The 19,541-nt window shown below is 41.0% G+C and overlaps 1 protein-coding gene across 1 annotated transcript in view; it reads left to right on the forward strand.

Moving 5' to 3' along the window:
- Nucleotides 1-19,541, forward strand: part of ITGA9 (integrin subunit alpha 9) — a 225,809-nt gene that overhangs the window by 53,650 nt on the left and 152,618 nt on the right. The gene's annotated exons all lie outside the window — the stretch shown is intronic.

The following is a 19,541-nucleotide window of genomic DNA, read 5'->3' on the forward strand; positions in this document are numbered from 1 at the left end:
TCTTTGCTCAGCAGCTGTTGTTGAAGAAATTTCACCCAGGTGCCATTCTGTTTGCAAAGTACGCACAATAGTTTTGTTCTCAGCTGAGAAATTTATAGAATGGATTTGAAAATTATATAGGAATTTTAAACCATGTATGTCTTACAAGCACTAATCTGTATCACCAGTCTAGAGGGCAGTATGAGGCAATATGGTTGTGTGGCTGAGTTGCATATCCTCCTTACTGAAGGACATATTCCCATAGTATGACCTAAATTCAGTGGATGTCACTTGGCACTGTCTTGTTTTGAGAATCCATCAGGTCCAGACATTCCTAAATGTATAAACTTTTCCAGGAAACTTCTTTGTACCTAAAAACTGTGAGAATGGGAGATAAAATTCATCCTTTGACTTTATCAACATTTTGTGCATGGCGGTTGAGAGAAAATAAAATAAATAAAGGGACCACCAAGGAGGAAACGATGTCCTGTTAAGTTGTGTGGATCTCTGGGAAGAGACTAGATATCTTCCGTGTTTTTTTGTTTCTGGAACAACCTTTACTTTCTGCTGTGGAAAAGCTCGTTAAATAAAATGTAGACATATGAGATTACCATTACTTAGAAAGTGTGGCTGTGAGTTTACTAATTGTGGTCTTTCTCAAATGAGCACATCTGGTTAGGCTTTAATGTATTGAGTTCAGACGAAAGGGAGTATGTCCCTTTCTACCTTAACCCAATAACGATTTCTTTCATATTAGTCCTATTGTAGTTTTTGGGTACTGCACAGAATTCGTTAAAGGGCAACATATGCCCAGGAAGCTATTTTATTTATTGTAGCATTTCTAGCTGGTATTGGGAATGCAAAGGTAAGAACTATTTTTCTGGAGAATTCCTGGGAAATTTGACTTTTATAGGCAAGAGAAACATTTAAACATGTTTAAAAATACCAACAACTTAAAGCAAAACAGCTGGTTAACAAACAAGGCTACTGGCTTTCTATATGATATAAGCAGCTATTTTTCACAGTTGGAAGAATAGCAGGAAGTGTCATTTGTTCGTGTAAGGGAGAATGCAAAGTAGTGGAGAAAGATAATCCCTGTGCTTTCATGGGAAAGGTGATATGATCCACGAGGCTACATGACATTAGAAACATCAAAGAGAGCCCTGCAGACTCTGGAGCAGTGGAAATGAGGTCATGATCTTTCGCTGCTATCCTTAAGTAACAGCTAGTAAAACAAAATAAAAACCCTGAAAAACAAAAAACCCTCCCCAAACTCCAACCGGAAATCTCCTTGATTGCATAGTTTTGTGATGGAATGGGTGATAAAAGATGTGGGCTTAAAATATATGAAGTATTTCACTTAGGCTTTCCTCCTTCCTTTTGTTCTACTGTATGCCTGATGAATTTGCCTCCATGGCAAATTGGGTTGTTTGCAGTTGCATCCTTAACCTGTTCACATTATTATTGTTAATTTGAATCCCCAGTGACGAATAGGTTTATATGGTAACATGAGGATGTGAGTTCTGGACTGCCTGATCAAGGATAGAGAAGCTGTTTGGACTTGTGTGTGACCTCATGTGCTAGCTTGACAAATCCTACTAGGTAAACAAGGTGTCCAGTCCATCTGGCACGCACCAGAGCTCCGTAGGTTGCGTTAGTTAAACGAAAGCCTGTGCCAGGCCTTGCTTACCAACATGTAGTTCTAGTATGTTGGAGGCATAAAACAGAAGGACTGAGAAAAGTCGTGGGAAAACTAGACGTATACAAGCTTGCTGCAATTTCTTTTGACAGATTTGATCTCAAGAGACTCCAATGAAACTGAGCACTGAAAGAGTTGCAGGCTGCAAATAAACTGACAGGGATAATCATTAAATTGTTTTGCAATTGATACATCTCAATGTCAAAGCTTGACTTCTTTCCTATTTGTGGTCCTCTCTCAGGAGAGGAGCTACTGTTCTTATTGCTGCTGATGAATTTGAGTAGTGAAGTCTATCTCCTCATAACTGTGTGACTGAGATAAATGGATCTCAGAAGGTTTGTAGGATATGTGTAGCTCAGATCTTGTACAAGGCAGGCTACTGAGTTAGAGTTCAAGTTGCTAGAATTATGGTAATTCATGAGAAAATGTGTTTTTCTGGTTGAGAACAGAGAATGAAATGGAAATGCTTTGGGACCTCAAAATGCTTTGAGTTTGGTTTTGTAGTGGGCATGGGGAAGCAGAGGAGAGATGCAGTTTTCTGATTCTTTTTCTCCCCCCCTTCTTGAAGCCTGTTTGATGATTTCTCGTTAAGAAATTTTAATTCTTTAGTATACCTGGACAGGAATTCCAATACAGCACCTCAGGTGTCATCTGCAAAAGCTGCATTTGTTTTAATTTAAACAACCTCTGGAGGTTTGACCAATACGTTCAGTAGAAAATGGACAGCTGGTGCAAGTGGCCATTAATTGAGAAGTTCAGGAGCATCACTGGTTTCCTTATGTTGCTGCGTAGCTAATCTCTGCTGTCTCTTGGGAGGTGCTCCGCTGCTGGACAGTTCCTTCTCCAGCCACCCGGGGAGGATGGTGCTGCCAGTCTCCTTCAACGGTGGTAAAACTAGTAACAGGAGATAAATACGTTATGTGGTAACCTTCCGTCAATTTTGCTGGAGGAAAATGAAGCAAAAGTTTAAATCTGATTAACTTTTTTTTTTTTAAATGGGTTTGTTTTTTGGTAGAAGGAATGTCAAACATAAACGTGAGAAAATGGAACGTAGTACTAAGAAGAGAAGGAACAGAGGTGCAGAAGCAGGTAGAAACAGAAAAGATGAAGGAAATAAATGGGTTTGGAGACTTTACAAGTGTCATCTTAATATCTGGGCCCACAGCTGAAATGTAAAATTTTCTCTTGGGAACTGTACTCGTTTGATGGTGCTCAGAAGACTTGAGCTGTGTGTTTAAGACGTGCTGTGATCAGGGCATCACTCTGAGGAAACATTGTTTCCCATTTCCAGTAACTGCCCTGGTTGTTTCCTGCTTATGTGGGCTCCCCTAATATTTAGGATAGATTTGTCTGTGGATAGGACAAGAGAATTTGACGCAGACAGCAAAGCACATTGTACCCGCAGATTTATGCAGGGCCAAGTCTTGTCTTCCTTGATTTATCACAAAGGTGTAATGGTGATGATGGTGAAAACCCCTTGTACGATTCCTGCATTTATTAAAGAAGCACCGTCTGGTTTCATACCCCACTGTGGGCCAGCCAGCTGGGCTGCCTCTTGCTACCAGTCACTGCTATCTGTGTGCAGAGTGAACGTTGTAATAGCTTCAAACACCATCAGCAGTCCTGGCACATGATTAAACCAGACACAGCATTTATATTTTCCAGAGATCTTTATCTTTGTGACTGGTTGTTTTAAGCAGTGTCACGTTGCTCATCATATTAACTCTTAATGGATCTGGTCGTAGCTCATGGGGAGGATGGGGCTAAGAAGCAACAGAGGAGCGGTGATACCAAAGGCTTTTTCATAATGGCGTGTGGGTGAGGAGCTCGTGCTGTGTTTATACAGGCAGGTTTGGAATAAAGTACCGCCTTTTCGACAGAAATTGCGCAGCTATGTTTTGTTCACTGCTGAATTCTGTAGTCAAAAATTTGCCTTTTTGTAAGTGTGTTTCTGGCCTTTGTCTGCTGTGCATCACTGTTACCTCAGGTCTCTAAAGATACTCTGGGCTGCTGATCTCTCACAACTTCATCTCTACTGCTTGCCAATTTTAGTCACTGTCTGTGGTTGTGATTGTTTTTCCCTCTGTAGCTGTTTGATCTCATCTGAGGGGGATGTATGTATTGAAGTCTTTTATTCTTAATCCATAGTAATCTGTTTTTTTTCTAAAGTCTGGGTAGCAAAGCATTCAGTCTCACCATCACATGTGATGTAGAGATGGTATCGTTTTGATCATTTGCAAGATGAACTTTCTTCTGAAAGTTGTCTGCCTGTGAATTAGCGTCTCTATGTTAAGGTTTGGCTGGTGGTGTTACAGGATAGAGAGAGACAGCCAGAGACACACAAGAGCTTATTATGAAGTTTTGGGTTTGGTTTTTTTTTTTTTTTTTTAAATGGGGCTGTTTTCTCCCATACTGTCAACACGGAGCCTTTTGGAGGCGGGGTTTATCGGCAGAGCTTGCTGCTGAAGCGCTCAAATTAGGTTTGGTGGCTCCAGGCTGAGCCTGGTGGCTCACATTTGACGAGATCTTTCCTGGGACACTGGTGCTACAAGTGATGGATCGTATATTGGACGTGGACTATAACCACTGCTTTGAGGAGGAAGAGGTGAAAACCAGTCCCTCAATGAGTGCAGCTCCTCTCGGTAGTGACCCATCTGGTCCTGCTCACCTCTCCCTGGGAGAGGAGAGAAATCAGAGCAAGTCAGGGGATAACACTTGAACCAGAGACTGCTTTCACAGCAGCAACAGCTATGAAAACTTAGTCACGGTTATCTAGAATTTCACAGGGTTTGGACCACTGGGCAGACAAAGGGAGCGGTGACCTGTTCCAGCCTGCAGCAGGAAGTTTATCGTCGCTGCAAGAAAGAAGAAAGCTGCTGTGTAGTTTTGCCAGGAGTGATGACTGCAGTGAGATTCAGTGCTAAGACCAAGAGCAGAGTTGGTATCTTTGGGTTTGTTCCTTTTTGTTGTTTTATATATATATATTTTTTTTTTTTCCCCCTTTTGCTGAGCCAACTGGAGAACCTGTCAGGGTGAGCCAGATGCAGTCATAGCATATATTCAGCCTTAAAGGGCTGTGGGATAGGTTGGGTGATCATGAAGCGCAGGGGTTTATTTACAGAAGCATACTTTCCGGAACAATTCTGTTTTCCAAAACTGCACAAAGTGTGCTCATAATCTATTAGCACAGCCTGCCTCCCCTCCAGCAGAGCAAAATAAATACAATCTTAGAAAAATAAATACAGTGTTTTCTGTTGCCTTACTCTGTTGTGAAGTGATCAACCCTCTCCTTTCGGCCGGCACTGTGTAGAGCTGATGTCTCACCTTGAAAAATAAGCCAGGGAGAAGAGAAGCTGCATTTTTTCCTGAGTAGCTCATATGGGCAAGGGAAGAACAGTTGTTAGCTGCATAACTCTGCGTTCCTTTTCATTGCCTCTTCAGTACAGGGATTTAGACATACCAGAAAGAGTATTAGGAGTTGGTGGGAAGACTGACATCTCTGAGCTGGGCATGAACTGTATCAAGATTTAAATACTGTTAATGACCATGGAGTTGTCTTTGGCTTTTCCAAAGGTTTTTGCAAGGTTCACCAAGAGCAAGTAAGATTGTCTTTCAAGGATGAGCTTATACTTAAGTTCAAAACTGTCCTGCACAATGTGGCTAAAATGAAGCTGCCAAACATGCCTGGCACTAGCACCCTTTCAGAGGGAACCTGTGCTGCAAGTGCTGTAAGGTCTGCTAGGGCTGGTAGTGCAGCTACATGAGAAAGCAAATTGTAGCGATATTGTGCTATTGACTGTTTGGGGGCTTTTTACTGGGCAATGTAGCTAGTAGGGGTGTTTGGTAACCCAAAGGGTCTTGTGTCCTGAGGCCAGTGGGAGGTTTTCAGCTGTAAGCTGAAGGCAGAGGTTTTGTCCAGATGCCTTCCTCTGCCCATCTTCCCAAGTTTTTAAAGAAATCACTTTTTTTTTCCTCACACTGATAGATGTGGCATGGATAACTGGGAGGCAAATGTCTCCTCCTTTCTGATTGGAGAGTGTCTTTGAGTGTTTTCTACTCTGTACAAAGCTTGTCCATTATGAAAACAACAAAATGAAAAAACCTATCCCATTTCAAGTTTTAGCAAGGTAACTAATTTTACTTTAGTTCGCTATTGCTCTTCAACTTTTGCCAGCATGTATGAAAAAGGCCAAGTATGTTGTTTATGGCCCAGGCAGAAACTTAGTTGCTCTAGTGGAGCTGCTGTCGGACAAAGTGCCTGGTTAATCACATCATGAATCCAAGCAGAGAGATTTTATGGTACCCAAATGAAATAAAGATAATCTTGAATGAGACTCAGTCAATAGACTTACAGCATAAGGGCTGCTGAAATTCTGCTTTGCCTGCCTTGTATTTCTTTTTACCTGCCTTTTTTAAACTGTAGTGTTCCCTGCTAAACCCTAAAGGGATCCAAATCTTTAATCTTGAGCCCTTTGATAAACTTGTCCCTTTGATATATTCTGTAATGGGAAAGAAATATGATTTATTTTTCAAGTAGAGTTCTTAAGTTTTAACATAGTTGAGAATTACTTTTATTGCGTGTAAAGTCTTAATGAAGCATGACACTTCACTGCTGCTTTTAGACATTCAGTAGCAGGTATATGCCTGGCTTTACTGTCTGTCCACTGATGCGTTTCTGTCTGATACTGTAGTTCCTCAAAAAGAGATTTCATTTGCAGATTAAACCTTTTAGAGACCCAGGAGGGGCAGATTTAGGCCTGGACGGAGCATGACTCTTTTAGGGAGGAGGATGCCAGAGCCCACAGTTTGGAGAGGCCGTCCATGGGGCTTTTGTCTGAGAGGAGTCATTGCATTTCCCAGTGACAGTACTTTTAGGAAGTGAATGGCCAAACATAGATAAAAGAGGTGCTGCACGTTTTGCTAGGAAAAGTAATTTCAAAAGGCAGGTAATGATGGATAGGAATATTTTTGCTTTCTCTGGCACTCCTGGTTAACCAAAGAGCTTGTTTTCTCAGGTGGAAAGAAACAACAAAGAAGGCAACACTACTGTTTCAGAAATCTTCTAAGCTTGTTTTTTTGTACAGAGTGATATAAACTGAACACATGATGGCAAATTGTGCCGTAAAAGTTTATTAGTACTTCTTTGGGACAAATTTACACTTGGGGGAATACGCTTAATGCTAGAGTATTGCTGCAGAAAATTACAATAGGGAACAGCTTGTTTGTCTTAGTGGTTTTCCTGTTTATAACACATGGAGGAATATCAGTCTGTGCGGTAATCTCAGACACACACATGTACATGGTCAGCTTATCCTGTCCGAACTGGGGAGTGCCTAAAATTATCACCTTTTCATTTTGCTACCCTTAGGAAGGAGTGAGCAGGGCACTTCATCAGGGAACATTGGAGGCAACTTCCAACAGAAAACTCCTCTCTAGGCTAAAAAGAAAACAATTAATTTTGCTGGCTGTGGCTTCTGGGTATATTCCAAACCTATAACCTCCTCGTAGTCAGAACAGACTTGAGCCTCCTGGGAGACTCATACAGATGCTGTGTTTGGCTTGATTTGGGTGGCAACACGTAATACTAATCCAGTGCCCTAATTCATACCAAAAGTGCCTGGCAATATGTTTGAAGAAATGTGGGAGTAATAGGTTGCAGGCATAGAGCTTTTTTGGCAGAAAATGCCTTTTCTCCCTTTCTCCCTCACTACATAACTTCAGTTGTGGAACTGAATTAATCTTGAACTCCTGAGGTCCAGAAACAATTGAGGAGATGCCCATACCCTGTGCCATTACGCTTACTCCCACGTGGCCACCAGCGTTTCCATATGCAACGGGGTAGTTACATATGGTATGGTTGTGCTGGTGATTAAAAGTTACATCCCTCGTCATAGGCTTCCAGTTTGTTGCATAATTTTAATTATTGATTCCCCTTGTAGAGCTCTGTGACCTCTCCTGGAGTCCCAGTTATTTTAGGGAATGTTTAGTATTCTGTACCTCGAACCTGCATATTGTCCTACGCTAGCTGTGCTTCTCTGGAGATTTGAAATAGGTAGTTATCTGGGAGTTCAAATTGTTTTCCACTTGCCCACAATGTCTTTGACCTGATGGCATATGCTTAAGCTGGTTTCCTGACTTTACATGCAAGATGTTCTTATAGATTGGGTACATTAGACAAATTAGCTTGCGCTTCTCCACTTCTGTGTGTCATGATTTTACAGTGGCCTTTTCTCCCATCAAACGTTTGTGGCCACTATGCTTGCTTTCAGTGGTAATTTTTGCTTTGAAAAAAGGATCATCTTTGAAAATAAGTGTACTTTTGAAAGCTATCCTCAAAGCAGTGAAGTAGCCAAATTTTAGGAATATGTGCAATCTAATTTTGAGGGTTTGTTTCTTCCATTGGCATCCTCTGGCTGGCTCACAGTGTAATGTGCCATTTGTTTTCATCTGGTGTTAAAATTTGTATTGTTGCATGTGAATTACACAGCTTTAAAAGAACAATTTTCAGAAGGGGATATTGTAAAGGCTGCATAGAACATAACTAACTGATTGATTCTTAAGCAAAAACTCAGTGTTACTGCACCAGAGAGGTTTCTCTGATCAAATCCCACCAAGAACATAACATAGCAACTTCAGCATTTCACAGAAAATTTCATCAGAGGATCTTCTAGTTTGCTGTTATTGTCAAGTTATTGACTACTTTTTCTGCCGAAGTTGTACCTACTGGTGTTCATGATTTCTCATACGTAACGTGAGTGCTTTCCTGTAAATGAAGTCCTCCTTGAAATTATTTGTGAACATATATCTTCTCATGAAAAACTGAAAAATACTTAATAAAGAATGCCTTCCGCATGCTTTTTATGCAAGTTGGATTATTTTATTGCCATCTTGTTGTTCTAGCTATTTTTAATCTCCATTTATGCATAGGTTTTAAGGCACTGAATATGTTTTACTCTGTGATATGTGAATGTGCCTAATGCCATAAGGCTAGGACTGGGTGATAGTCTGACTTTAATAATAAATAATAATGAAAAGGAAGAGAATCCTGCAATGGTTTATATTGCCTTTTTTTTTTTCTCCTGGGAGAAGACCTAGGTCTGGTGTTAAATTCTAGACTGAAATGTGAATAGTTAGCTGTAAATCTAAGGGAATCTAATGTGAGAGTGAAGTAAATTTACAACTGCCTTCTTTTGGCACACACACTGCATCACTTAAGACTTCCTTAGATGACAAAGTAAGTTAAAAATACAACTGGTTAAATTTTGTCATGACTTAGTACTTTTCATCCTATTAGCAGACAAACAGCTCTCATTTGGCAAGGTTGACTGTAAGGGAACTGGCATTAATGTAACTTTGAGAAGAAAAGGGTGTAAAAATAGAAACAACTAACAAAGAATGTAAGTTAAAACAGGGTATGTCTTATGTAAATTTATCCCTTCTTTCACATATTTTTGACCTGCTAGGATATAGAAAGCACCAAGTGAAATGTACCGTTAGCCATGAAAAAGTGGTTTTGGTGAAGGCCAAGTGTATAGGGACAACGGTCTGATGAAAAGGCTTTTAAAATCCCTTCCTTGTAAGAGACTAAGCTCTATCACTCTGCATGCAAAATTGGCTTGTGTGCTCTTGCTCTGGGAGCTAGAAAGCTAGAAAGCATGTGAAAATTGAAAGGCCAGAAACTTCATCGTGCCCCAAGGAGTAAAAAAAAAAAAAAAAAAAAAAAAAGTGTTGAAATATATGTAAAGTTTTTACCCTCTTGCATCTCCCCCTTTCACTGGGGACAGGCAGTGGATCATGGATGCTTCGAGAACTGACTGGACAGCTGAGGTTGTCTGTAAGATACCTTGTATGTTTTTAGAAGTGTGGAGGTTTTCAGTCCTTAAATAATAATAAAAAGAAAAATGTGGCAAGTGTTCCTGCAAGTGCAGAAGCAGCAACAGTGTTGGAGTGGCACAACCTGTAAACTTTGATTTTTTTGCTCTTCAAGCTCTGCTCTGTCTTTTAGGTACAAAGTCTTTGAGACCAGAGTGAAAAATTGTAAAGCGGAACCTTTTTTGTTATTGTTTTCTCATAAGGATTTTCTTTATTCAGAGAAAACAGGTGGTTTCATGCAACTGTAATAGCTATAAACTACTCCTTTTAAATCATTGAGCAGATCACTGAGTGGTTCTGAGTCACTCTTTTGGTTATGTGCCACCAGGGGAAACCGTTGCTTCTTGCCCTGGTAAAGTACAAAAGCCTGACAAATTCACATGGTAACAAACCCAATTTTGTATGAAAAATATTACCCCGTGAAAGTGAGTAAGTCCAGTTCCCATTTGTGGTGCATTACCCCCCACCCCAGAAGCAGCTTGCCCAGGAAAGGCTGTTGGTTTGCCCCCATTCAGTGAGCTCTGCTGTTCATGGTGAAGAGGAGGCTTGAGCCCTCCAGCTGTAATTGGCAACTCATGAGCTCCCTGTGACTTGGCCCCCACTGACATCTCCCTGGCACATGTAAGCGTTCAACCTGTCCACTGCTTGATTGCAGGAGGGGAGCTGGAGGAGGTGGTTTCCATTTTCTTGTGTTACTCGTGATCGTTTCCATGAAACCTGCCTCTGTCCGCTCTTGAATTGCAGCAGCAAAAATCATGAGCTGGCTTTGAGAGGCTGAGCCCTGGAGCACAGCCAGGTTCAGGAGCCCAATCCGCAGTCTGTGCTGAGACAACACAAGCACTGCAACCCTGGCAATAGAAATCAATGGCAAAAACTATCCCAGGCTTCAGCAAGGGGTGAGGATCTTGCCTGGAGACCAGAGCAGACCCTACTCACATGAGACAGCATTTTCAAAGCCTTTCCTGAACCCACTAAACATTTCTGGCATGGGGGAATAGGTGAGTGTTTAAGCTGGTTGGGACGGTGCTTCCACCTCTGGTGTTTCTATTCCTGCTAAATGCACTGGGGCAGGTTGTGCTGCCTGTATCTCTGCTTGACCAATACATATGTAGTCAACTGTGGCAAAATGCATCCCTGAAATGGAGATACTGCATGGAACAATCTGTGACACTGTAGTCATTGCAAGCAATAAATATTATCCAAAGCGCTAGTTTTTATTTGTCCCTTCCAAGAACTTGGACAAATGCCAGAATTTATTTTTAAACTTTATATAAGCAACTTAAATATTAGTGATGGCTCATTTTTCTTTCCTTACTATTTTGGGAACAGTCTTAATTTTGCCCTACATTGTTTCTGTTGGTCTTTTTTTGACATTGGTTCTCTCTCCCCTTCTGTAAAAAAATGATCTAATGTCCTGTGTTGACTGAAGGCTGGTGGGTTCAACACAAGGTTACTTGCTTCAGGGAATGAGCAGAATGTATTTACAGGGCTTCTGCCATGTCCTCCTCCTACCCACCAAGACAGCTATCTAAAAATTTAACGTTTCTGACTGCATAATCTATATGTATCTTTCTTTTGGTGTTAATACTGTCTTTTGCGTCTTGAAAGGAATACTCCTGACTGCGGCTCTGGAGAGCTGTATGGTGGGCAGCCAGCTTAACGCTTAATACTTATGTAGTATTACTATTAATCTCTTACTCTTGTAAGCATTTACCTTATGTCTGTCCCTAATTCTTTAACGCAGTGGTTCTTATATTGTAAGCCTTGAAAATGTTGCAAAGGCAATAAAGGTAAAATGCTGCTTAATAAGGTTCTGTAGATCTCCTCCTATTGCTTTTCTGACTACCAATACCGTTTGGGAGCCACTGCTCCCACCTATACCAGAGGCACAGAAACCGCCATGATCCCTCATTGACTTCATCCCACAAAGTCAATGGGATTATTAAAGTACAGCAACACATCTGCCTTTCATGATGATGCCTCCTAAGACCTATTTGTCTCTTTAGTGACTGGTTTCATCAGTCCAGGATTTTGGATTGCGAGCTGTCGGGATCAGGGACCGCCTTTGGTACAGACCCTTGTATAAACAGCAGCAGTGTTCGTGGCTATAAACAGCCAGGGAGACAGTCACTGTGATGGATGAGAAACTTGTAAGGTTTGGATATTTGAGGGGTTGTTTTCTTAAAATAGACATCCCCAAAATCATCCAAAAGAGTATATAAGCTGTCTAAATCTTTTGAGAAAGCAAAGATTAGGCTGGAGGTCCCATGAGAGAAGGTTTTCCTCTCTTACGCTTCCCAGTTCTGGCTCGACTGTAGGTGCTTTGTAGGGGCATTTCTGGGAACGTGTGTGCTGTCATCCTTCTAGTTCCAATCAGAACCAGAAAGAAAAGAAAGGTCAGAAATAATTAGTATCTTATTAAGAAAAAGAAAAAAATCCAAAGCTTGCAAAGGCTCATGTAAAGCTTTGTATATGTGTTTTATTTTTGATATAGCTGCAGTCTTTGCCATCTGAACAACGCAGTATTCTGCTGGTGGCTGTGAAGCAGGAAATGAAGTAGGTATGAAGAAGAAATGAAGAGCATCAGTGATGTATATATTTAGATATATATATCTCTCATATACTTCTAATGTCAGTATGCAAGGACTATTTAAATGAATTTAGGATATGATGATGTGCTTCTAATTGTCATACTTACCTTCCTCTTCAGCTTAAGTTTTTTTTTCTCCCCAAATTCTCTGTGTGTAGGTTTGCAGAACTTCTTAGAGATCTGTGTTACAAGTGAGGTAGAGGGAAATCTAGTCAGCCAAATAAATGCTTATGCTTTGCAATGTATTTTGCAAAGGACTCGTGACAAAATATAATGGATTGATACCTGGGAATCTTCTTCACAACAAAACAGATGTTGTTTAGCATGTTAGTTTTCCTACTACTAAATCTCTTCTCATTCTGCTGAGTGCATTCCTCCAGTGCCAGGCTGGATGATAGGTGTAGGCCACGAGACAAGAGTTGTGTAGCAGTTTTCCTTTGCCAACAGTTCGGCATTATCCAAAAGGATCTTGGTTTATGATCCCTGGAGAGCATAGCACGTAGGTCAGCTTAGATTGCCAAGAAGCGTACTGCCAAACTTACATTCTACCTAGTACCTCATTGGTCTATGCTGGACCTACAGCTGACTCTAGGCTTTGGTAGAGGAATTTAGTGTACCTCAATTGCAAACCAGTTCTTCGCTTTTAAAACCTTTTTGTCAGCTGACAACTGTCAAAACTGTGCGTCTGTAACTACAGGTTGCAGTGTTTCAGATGAGCGTGCTAATTTCTTTAACGGGTATTTAGCTGGTAATAACATGGTCAAGGAGGGGTATGATCAGGTTTTGCTCATTTGTGTACCACTTGCAATTTTGAACAGATGGAATATTCTTATGTGGCTTTGTCCTCACCATTTGATCTGTGCTCCACCTTCAGAAAAGTTTTCCCTTTTGAGGTGTTGCAAGAAGTTATTTTTGTGGATGCATATTACTGAATCTGGGTATGAAAGACAGGACTACATCAAGCTGTGGGCTGCAAATTATTATCTTACATATACAGTAAACACAGATGATGGAAGTCTTGACCCACGAGATTGCTTCACTAGACAGATGGATGAAACTACCTAAAAATATGCAAGTTTATTTCATTCCCTTAGAAAAGGCCTTTGGGTCATAAAGTGTCTATGCAAACAAATCTTTATTTTTACTTTACTATTATTACCACTAATTTACTAATACTTTGACTAATATTTACAACTTTTTAGTATGTGTTTTCAGCTTATCCTTCATTTTATACAGACCATACATTTCTGAGTAATGAGCTGGAACATTTGCATAATTAAACCTTCTGCTGTTCCCCTTTTCTCTTACTATGGAGCAGTGTTGTTAGTATGAAGAGAGAGGGAGTGATGCTGGTTTTTATGTTAATTATATTTACAGAAACCACCCCTAATCAAAATTTGTTTGAAAAAGCCTGTTTAGAAGGAAGCTTCTAAGACATCTTCTCTAGGAAAAGAAAAACAGTAAGGGTATATTATAGTAGTGTCTAAAAATTCCTAACAAGACATGAACTTTTACTGTGCTAGTCATGAATAAAAGTACGTTTAGAAACAGTCCTTTACCATTCAGATGTAATAGTCTGTCAGGACTGCTCTTACCCTCTTTGCTTGAGAATTGCCGCTGGATAATCCAAGGAAGGAGAAGTTGCTGAAGGGAATGAGAGATGGCTGCAGCTCTTGCATACAGAGTGTTATATTCCATACTTATCTCAGACCTCTTTCAAGCCTGGGTTTCATGAATGCAATTACAAGGGGTAAAGGGATAAATATCCATGATTTTTACCAGCCAGTGGTTGGGGGACTGTGGCGCTAAGCCGTACCCCCTAGAAGTGTTTACCACCACATGCAAAAACAGTGTACCAGGCCCGTTCCTATGGAGGCAGTGGTGAGCAAGAAGGTGAGTGTGGCATTGGGTGTCAGCACTGCCCTTTAGCGAGAGGGCAGCTGCGGAGTTTACCACATGACCTGTTGTAGCTAGATAATACACATGGATGAATTTTGTTTACTCAGTTAAGTCTATACCTACAACTGATTGAAAATTTGTTACCTTTTGTATGTTTGTATTTGTGACTTAAAAAAAAGGTGTATTGATGTTTTAATGTTGCATTTGCAAATGGATCTTTTCAGTTGACAATCTTCAGGTTTTTGTTGAAGCACTGAAAACAGGTGCAATTTTCCTTTTTTGCGTACAAGAAACTATTTTTTTCCATGTAATCTCTTTCCCAAATAGTGCAAAGGGACTAAGCTGTGATGCTGAGCATATTTCATTCCAGCTCGGTCATTAAAGTTTGTTACCTCATAGCACTTTAGGCCCCCTGGAAGAAATAAATGATTCTACTGCAGGGGAGGGTAACATGACTTAGAGACATTTTTGAGGAGTTTGTCTGGAACAAGGTGCCAACGGTGGTCATCTGAGAGAAAAAGTGACGGCAGCACTGGCGTAAATGAGGCTGACACGCATGACTGGGTGATACTCATCTCGTCACACTTTCCATGTCTGTAGCAATTCACCTTTGGTTGCCCTTACAATTAATGGTAAGAAATAAGTGTTTTTAGGGCATGATTCACTTGGCCCACTCCACATGTGTGTTTTAGGGCGAGACAAGTCAGACTCCATTGACTAGGTCTCCACTGGCTCACAGGAAAGCCAAGGGCAACTTGTTGGAGGTAGACATCTGTATTCCAGATGTCTACACTTAGCCAAATGAATCCCACTCAATCCAGTCCAGTGTTGTCTGACATTATTTGCAAGTTAAGAAGGAAAAATGCTCAGCTGGTAATGATGCACTGATCTGTTTCGAATATTCTATTTATTAAGTGAATCAGATTGAATTTTAGCCAAAGGACTGGAATAGAGAAGTGGCACAGTCAAAAACCCACTTTCCACTCCCCCCACCTCCCACAGTCAAATAACAAGAAAAAGATCAGGCTTTTCAGCTGTAAATCTGAACTCAACATGGGACGTACAAGGTCTAGTTGAGTGAAAAGAAATGAAAGCAAGCAGAACACAACTGCTGTCCTGTGTTCCTGTCTTTACTGTCTGCTGGTCATGGGATAAAAGATATAGCAGTCTTTTATGCATCCAAATCCTACTAATTTTCTTCGGCTTCACTGAAATGTGATGTGATGGCTATCCATAATCAGCAAATTTGTATTCCTGTGTTACAGCTGGATATCCCACCTTGCTTTTAAAATAGCAACCAACGTGTGTGGGAGCTTGTCATAGCCTTTCTGTTGGTAGTTATAGTAGTAGTTGGATCAGAGCCGCAGCAAACAACCCAACAGCTGTGAAAGATGTTAGCTAAATGGTTTTAAATAGTTTATATTACTCTCACTGAAGAGCTTAGTGGTAGCATTGTTATGGTCTACTTCTTTTTCATGTTTGAAACGCCTGTAAAGTTACCTTGTGTTTGAAGCCAGTCATATTTTACACCTCATCTTTTGAAAATTGAGTGGGCATAAGGGTAAAATCTGCTTTGTTGGCAATGAGATGTACATTAATTCAATAGTACAGCTCTCTTACAATTTTTGTTATCACTTAGGAGTTTGGAGAACAGATTGTGGAGTGTAGAAGGCAGATGGTGTGGCATGGGAATGTTAATGCAAGGGGCTAGCTGAGCTTTGTGTTCAGACTCTACCAGGATTAAGTGCCATCAGCTTTTTCTTCTTAGCAATGTCCACAGCTGTATTAAACACTTTTGCAAACAAACCTGTAGGAGTGCAGGCACGATAAATTCAGGCATTACTTCTGCTCTAAGCATTCAGAGATGCTTCCACCTTGGTATGGAAAGGAATAAATTTTTTATTCTTCTGTGAAAACCCTTTTCCCTCCTAGACAGGATTAAAACCTTTTGTGATTTTTGTTTGTTTGTTTGTTTGTTTTTTGTTGTTGGGTGTGTGTGTGTGTAATGTAAGACCTTCACCTTGTGCATGTTTTCACCTCTTGGTTTTGGGATTTTAATAAATGGTACATAATATGGCTTTGAGAGCTAACAAATGGATTTATTCTTATGTCTCCATTGCTGTGTGATTAGTCATATCTCCAGAAAGTTGCATTACACTTTCTTGGCCCCTCAAGAAATAAGGTGTTGATGAAAAGTCTGTTCTCATGTTCCAGTGTTAAACATTTGAGTTGAGATTTTGTGTCAAGATTTTGCTGACTCACTTGCTTTATAGGATTTACTGCTAATATCTTTCAGATCTCTGTCTCCAGTTATGGGAAAATAGGGAAAACAGCTAAAACATGTGAATTATTAAGTAAAGCCATAAGGAAATTCTTCTTTTCTCCCCCCTTGTTTTGATTTTTTTAAAAGTTCTGATTGGATCTAATTGTTTTAGGTTATTTTTACTGCTTGATAGTTAACTAGATTCATGACAAAATAAATTGTAAAACTCACTTAATCCATCCCTGAACAGTTTACCATCTAATTTTAGATATGCTGTTAGGAAGAGATTGGAACAAAGAGAGCAGCATCTTCCCTCTGGCAGACTGAACTCTAACTGGTTTCAGAGAGGGGTTCCTGGAGTGGGAGAAACAGTGATACAACCTTTATTTACTATGGTAGGAAATGACTGTCTGTACAAAAGCATGCAGTAGGGGCTTGGAGGGTGCCTAGCTGACTTGCTTTGTAGATTAAAATAAATAAATAAATAATGTTCATGAAAAATGTTAGTTCCTTGTAGAAAATTTAGCAGTCAGCCAATTTGTTGTTTTTCTTCATAGGAATCTTCAATTTTCCATGGAAAGTAAACATTTTTGCAAAAAATCCAATGGTTTTCCCTCAGAAGTTTTTACTTATCCTCTTGTTGAATCATTGTCACCTCCTTTGTTGAGCTGAAATGAGTAACTATTGAAACATCTGTGTAAGACTGAAGTAATATTGGTAGTACGTGTGAAGACAAAAGAACATGTGGGGCTTGACTCTTAAAAGCTGCTGTGTTGAGGTTGATCCAGGGTGTACTGAAGTCAGTGGAATGAGTTGTACTAATCTGAAAGGGCTTTCACTGGGTACTGTGACAAAGTGGTGGTACTTGGTGGTGGGGAGGAAGGCATTATGGGCAGTAACGAGAAATCATTGCCTTTCTATAGCAAACTAAACTTTTGCTGAGAAATTGCGTTTTTGCTGCAGCAGATGTACTTCAGTCCCTTTCTCAAGTTTTGTTGCCCCATAAATGAAGGACTGGGTTCCCTTTGCAATGGGAAGAGGAGGGAAGAGGAAGGAAGAGAGCTGGAGGAGAGGCCTGGAGAGGAGTTGTTGTTGCTGTCAGTGGGCAAGCAAAATAATAAAGAAGCTGCAGCAGTGGCTTCTGGTGTAGGCAAGTGTGTTCCTACAACTATGGCTACCATCCTATGCGCCCTGATCCGCGCTACAGAGCTGCAACAGCCTGGATTTTAGGTTATCAGCAATATAAGGAGGGAGCAATCTGCTGCCTTAGTGGTTACCAGTCTGCCAGTGGTGAGCACCATCTCTGCCCATCATCTGTGAGGACCCACGCGCTTGCAGCGCTGCACAGCTCGTACGCTCTCAAGGTCCTCTCCCCTTCCCAGGAGAGAGCATCCCCTACCTGTGAGGCCCCTGGCAGAGGGGTCATGCAGTGCCCATGGATCATGGACCTTGCATTTCCATCACTGGGTAGCAGATGTGAAAGTGACTCCTGGAAAGGTTCACTTGACTTTGGCTGACTTCCGTCTGTCCTGTTTGCTTAACTTCCTAAACGCATGGTAAGGAAGTTGTTAAAACACGCTCCCTGTTTCTTTCCTTCCCAACAGTGTTCATCTTAAAAGCTTTAGAAGTGCAGAGAGGCAGAGATGGAGTTTCTCTCATTCTGTGCCAGCTTCTTTCAAGGCCAGGATGCCACGATAAAAATAAATACCTTTCTGCCGGTCAAGCACTGCTTTCGGTGGAAAATGATGGCACTTTCAGTTTTTATTTCTGTAACCCTTTGGCTTCTGTAATGAAACTTGAAACTTTCTCCATGTCTTTGCTGCTTTTGCTGAATTAGTATCACGTTTCCTGCCTTAAACAGTGAGGAAAACTTCAAAGGAAACAAGCGGACAGGCGGGGAACGTGTCAGCAGTCAAGAAAAGTCAAACAGTTTTCCTGCTAGTGAAAGGACATTTTAATCTGCAGGGCCTCCACTGCAGCAATTAGGTAGCAGTGACTGAGGATGAAGCAGAGCTGGTAAGGGAATGTGCCCATTCCTCCCAGTAGCAGCTTGTGTTTAAGCAAAGCATACTCTGTGTTTATATGGCCACCACTGCATGCATGACAGATCTAATTTGCCACCTTATGAATGGAAAAGTTAATCTCAGTAAGGTAGTTTATTTTTAGTTAGTCTACAAAAAAGTAAAATGAAGGAGAGGCAGAGGTGGCCTCACAGTATGCTGGATTAAAAAGTCTAAATTTGTGTGTAGCACAAAAACTTTCAGAGTTTATTTTCACTCTGTTTCCTTTCTATAGTAAACACTGCTTCTTTTAATGTAAGAGCAATTCCTTCTCCTTTCTTAGCACTGAAACAATCTTTTCAGCTTTTCCTTTTAGAGAGATCTCTGCTTCATTTTAACTCATCAGCATGATTAAGATGTAGGATCTTGATCCCTGGCTGCATTGCAAAGAGGAGATTCATTTCTTAAGGGAGCCTCACTGCTGCTTCTTGGGATGCTGTTCCTGTAACACACTTCACAAGGAAGAGTTAGTTCAGGTTGTAGCGATTATTTCCTCTAAACCTGGAAAAAATACTTGTAGTTACTGGTGGGATGAACTTCAGATCGGCACCTCAATGTTAGTAAACTCAAAACTTTCTGAATTATATGTTGTTACTCGACTTAAACTTCACCTTAGAACAACTGATTTTGCATCATCCAGGATGACTGCATTCCTACTGATGAGTTTATCCTCACTGCATCCTTGCTGACATCAGCAAGGACTTGTGGCCTCTCTCTGCAGGTGAGGGAAACTGAGACTCAGAGGTCTTTTTGCTCTGCCTGCTTGCCATGTAGCCAGCTAGTGCAGCACGTAAGGCGGGGACGCACTAGCTGAGAGGAACGAAGGTAAATGCCAGGCCCACTCAGATACCAGCAGCTTCTGACAAAGCAGGGAGCTAGCTGGCATCTCCTGGTTCCTGCCTGCAGGGCCTTCCCACCTGCTGCCTGTGGGGATGGCTCTTTGTTCCTAATGGTTGCCTAGAAAACCTGCCAGAATTAGCACTTCTTGTAAGTATTTCCACAGCAGCCAGGAAATGCCAGACCTGCATATGGAGAAGTGGGGAGAAGCATTTCAGCATGTTAGAGATGCTCCTGTGGGAGCTGGGTCCTAATCACGACGGAAGGCTCCCCTCCTGCCTCTGGGCTTTGGCCTTATTCCGGGGTTTCAACTCACACCTTGGAGATGTTTTTTTTTTTTCC

This window comes from Gymnogyps californianus, chromosome 2 (assembly GCF_018139145.2).
Source record: "Gymnogyps californianus isolate 813 chromosome 2, ASM1813914v2, whole genome shotgun sequence".
Lineage (NCBI taxonomy): Eukaryota > Metazoa > Chordata > Aves > Accipitriformes > Cathartidae > Gymnogyps > Gymnogyps californianus.